The sequence below is a fragment of the Podarcis liolepis genome (genome assembly GCF_965112155.1).
Source record: "Podarcis liolepis genome assembly, chromosome: 17".
NCBI classification, from domain to species: domain Eukaryota; kingdom Metazoa; phylum Chordata; class Lepidosauria; order Squamata; family Lacertidae; genus Podarcis; species Podarcis liolepis.
In genome coordinates, this window is record NC_139571.1 from 6214465 (window position 1) to 6219114 (window position 4650).

A 4650-nucleotide genomic window follows, 5' to 3' on the forward strand; every position below is an offset into this window, starting at 1 on the left:
TCGAGGAATTCTATATACATAATGATTCATCACAGTACTTGGAAGCCTTATTACGAGACACTTGGAAGGCTGTCATACAAGAATCAGTGCAAATAATCATTTTTAAAAGGAAAGAAGCAGAAGGAAGGATTCACTATTGGAGATATAACTGAATTAGAACAAGAACACAAACAGACTGAAGGTAATAAAGTAAATTGAAACAGAAAAAAGCAGAACTCCGAACATTAGAGGTAGGGAAAAAAAATATGTAGCCATGCATTTCATTACGTGGACCAAAAATACTATTAATTTGGTGATGAGAACTCAATGTGTACAGAAGAGCAGAGCAGCTGCTTTGCATTCTGTCCTGGGCATCTCTAGGTTGGGCTGGAAGAGAATCGTGCCTGAAATCCTGGAGAGCAGCTCCCAGTCAGTGTGGACAGCACTAAGCCAGTTGGACCGATGCTCGGACCCAGCATTTGGCAACTTCCTATATGCTTAAATCAGGCACCTGTTGGCCGGCGGAGTTCTGCATCTTGCCACTTGGTGCTGCTCTTTCACCACACTTCTTGCGAAGAGAGAGCCTTACCTGGAGCGACAGATGCAACTCTAGAGCAGTGTTTCCCAACCTTTTTTGGGAAAAGGCACACTTGTTTCATGAAAAAAATCTCGAGGCACACCACCATGCCAGATGGGGAAAGGTCACTTTTTACTTATGTAAAAAAAAATAAAAAAATAGTAACAGCATAGAAGGTAATGGTTAGGCTAGCATCCCTCTTCCAAATATGCTAGGTTTTTATTTGCAGGGACTGTTCTACATGGGAAAGCATTCAGCACTGTCATTCTCCCATCTGCCATCTGAATTGGTACTATTCTGGGTCAACTTACTCTGCTGCATGTGTAGATGAAAATGGCACCAAGTGTGGGGGAGGGGGCAGAACAGGTTTCAGATACAGGATATTAAGCATACACGTACTTCAGATTGAACTGGTTGCTTGCTTTGCAAGTTTTCATTTCCCAAATGACTGCCTTGGCAAGCGCAATACCTACCAGGCTCAACGCCGGTCTCGCACTGCCGCTTCCCGCGCTCTCAAGGACCGGGAGGAGGAAGGCGTGAAGGGAATCCCGAAGGCGCGAAAACCTCGCGCATGTGCAGGCCTTCCGCCTGCGACAGCCCAGTAGGCCGGCCGAAGCGAGCGGCGATGGGATGTGGGAGCTCGCTCGCTCGCCGCCCCGCGTGTGCCTATGTGGGGCACGTTACAGCCCCGTGACGTCAGCGCCACGCAGGCAGGCAGACGGCGAGAGCCCTGCGCTGGGCGGCCTCTCCTCACCGCCGCCGCCCCGCCTCTCGCCGCCCGACTCGCCCGCCTCCCTCCCACGGCACACCAGACAACGTCTCGCGGCACACTAGTGTCCCGTGGAACACCGGTTGGGAAACACTGCTCTAGAGGGTGATCTTTCGGACCCCCCTTCACCCAGGATTACTTTCCCCCCTGCTTGCTTTTGATTCTAGGCCAGTGTATACACTCCAGGTGGTCCTCCCCCCCAAATAAATTGTATCTGAGTCACACCGAAGGTTTCTACCCTCCCACCATGAATGCTGAATTTGAAGTGGAGCATTGGGTACCAGCCTAATGGCTACTACTTCCTTTTTAGAGTTCTACAAGCAAGGGTAGAACTCTTAGACCAGGGGTCCCCAAACTAAGGCCCGCAGGCCGGATAGGGCCCAAGGGACTCGTTTATCTGGCCCACAGCAACCGCCGCCGACCGCTCTTAGCGGTGCTGCGCTGCTGCCCACTTGTGCGCATGCACAATTATTTTCAGTGCACATCTGGGTCGGAGGAGGCCCATGCACATGCGCACAAGCTATTTCTGGTGCTCCTCCAACCCAGAAGTGTGCAAGAAATAGCATATGGGCACGCTCTCCCCCTCCCTCCGACCCTCCGCGCGATCTGCGCTGGAGACACTGGCCCAAGGTGTGGTAAGTTTGCTGACCCCTGTCTTAGACCAATATCTCCCTCCCTCCCTATACGGTGGTGCCTCGGGTTACAAACACCTTGGCTTACAAACACTTCGAGTTACAGACTCCGCTAAGCCGGAAGTAGTACCTCATTTAAGAACTTTACATCAGGGTGAGAACAGAAATTGTGTGGGGGCGGCAGCAGGAGACCCTCCATTAGCTAAAGTGGTACCTCAGGTTAAGAACAGTTTCGGCTTAAGAACGAACCTCTGAAACGAATTAAGTTCATAACCAGGGGTACTGCTGTATGTGCACACAGGTATGCTCTTTTACATTTGCTGAGGGTGAAACTGTATGACATCAAGAATTGAGGCATCTGCCTTTGTTCGCTGCCTCCTTTCCTGTTGCAGCTCTTCAATGCTCCTCCTTCCCTTCCTTGCCTACCTAAAATATTGGGGGTGGGGGAGATGTTGCTGCAGATCAGCTTGGCTTAGGTTAAGAGGGTCTGGGTTTCCAGGGAGGCCAGAGTCGTGGGGAGGGGGCTGAGGGGGCTTTGCTTGCCGCATAAGGGATAAATGTGGCTGCCTGGCTTCTTTCTGAGAGGATCAAGGCATAATGGATGACGTAAATAGAGGGAGCCATGAGGGGCTGTCTATGGCTGGTTTCAGGGCCCTGATCTGGGAGGTGGAAAGCTAAACTGCCAGGAGGTAATGGGGGCCAGTGCAATGTTCTTGGTTGGCTGATTTAGGGACAAAGAAATGTGATTTAGGGACAAAGTAAGGGGGGGGCAGCTTTTGGGCCTTGCCATATTTTTAAGCTCTGATCTTTAAATTCTGTGTGTGTCCACTTCCACTTCCACTTGCTTGTTTACAGTGAAATTCCATCCATATCACCTCAGAAGTAAGTTCCTCTGAGCTCGATGGGACTTTTTCCTAGGTAAGTGCATAGAATTGCAGCCCCATAATGTGAGATTTTTTTAAATCCTTTTTTTGTCAGCCTGCAGCTCTTTACTGAAGCTCCTGGGATAGGTTGGATTAGGACTTGGTTTAGGGAGCTTTTCCACTAGTCAGAGGTGGGAATGGAAAAGTGTGTCTTGAGAAACAGGAGCCCCCTTTAGAGATCTATCTTCCTCTCCATTTATTTTCTTTCTTTTTATTAAGGGGGGAGAATTGAAACCTGTAAATCTTCCTCGTGATTTGGCAGGTCCTGGGTCATTAACCTGTTGCTCAAGATGGAAGCTGCCCCTGTATCTGGCCTGCCCACCAACCTCGACTTTTTGCCCTTGGATGCAAAGCAGTCTGGGGTTGGTGAGGCTGCTGCCCATGAAATATTTACCCATCTGAAGTGGGAGTCGGGAAAAGCCTTAAGTGAGCGTTTTCTGCTTGGTCTTGCACCATGAAATATTTAAACAGTGCCTGAGAACTGGGCAGAGTTTGTTCCAGAAAAGTGGCGCTTGGATAAAGTTGGCTGGGAAGAGGTTGGCAGTGTCAGGGTCATGGGGCAGAATGGGACAGCGGCGTAGCGTGGGTTGTCAGCACCCGGGGCAAGGCAAGTAATTTGCGCCCCCTAACCCGTGGATTTGCCCCCCCCTAACCCTACAAATCTATGCCTATGAATGATGGTGCCTCTCTCTCTCTTTCTCATATTCCAATTGATTCCCATTTCCGCCGATCGATCCCCGAAGCTCTCACCCAGAGAAATTCGTGCGTAATTACGCTTCGCCATCCCTAATCCTGCCGCTTCCATCAGGAAATCATGACGGTGCGTTTCTCCTCTCCAAACTTTCCCCGGCCCTTTGCTGGCCGGTGCAGCCCTTTTGGCTACGAGCTCCCCTCCTTCTCTGCCCGCTTCCGACCCCACCTCCCCGTCCAGCCTTCCTACCTCCTGAAAAAATGCGACGGCGCCGAGCAGGACACCCCCGCGGCCATCGGAGAGAGGCGGGGCCGAGGGAGGCAAGCCAATGGGCGAGGCGGGGGTAGGTGGCCACGGGGGCGGGCGCTGCCACAGTTCTCGGGTGGGCAAGGTAGAAGAAGAAGAAGAAGAGTTTGGATTTGATATCCCGCCTTTCACTCCCCTTCAGGAGTCTCAAAGCGGCTAACAATCTCCTTTCCCTTCCTCCCCCACAACAAACACTCTGTGAGGTGAGTGGGGCTGAGAGACTTCAAAGAAGTGTGACTGGCCCAAGGTCACCCAGCAGCTGCAGGTGGAGGAGCGGAGACGCGAACCCGGTTACCCAGATTACGTGACTACCGCTCTTAACCACTACACCACACAGGTAGGAGCAGGCAGAGGCTGGCCGGCCGCTCTGGCAATAGGGGCGGGCCGAGGGCACGACGGGGCTGGGCCCTCTGGACTCGCCCCCCCCCCAGATGTTGCGCCCGGTGCAGCCGGCACCCCTGGCACCCCCCACGCTACGCCACTGGAATGGGACGCGCAATGAAGGAAGTCATTGAATGAGATATCACAGTCTTGGATGCATGAAAACACTTTGGCACAAAACAGGAGCCAGCCTAGATGGGAGAGAGGGATACCCATGAACACCAGGGAGCAGAGGACACCTGTTCTCATGCTGTGTTTTGCTCTCCCTCCACCCTCCTTTCCAAACTTTGTTTGTTTGAGTGGCGACCCTAACTCTGAGCCCTCTGCCTGGGCTGTGCATGGCTGCTGGATTCTGCTGGGGACGTGCCAGCGAGGCCAGGCTGCGCTCTGGG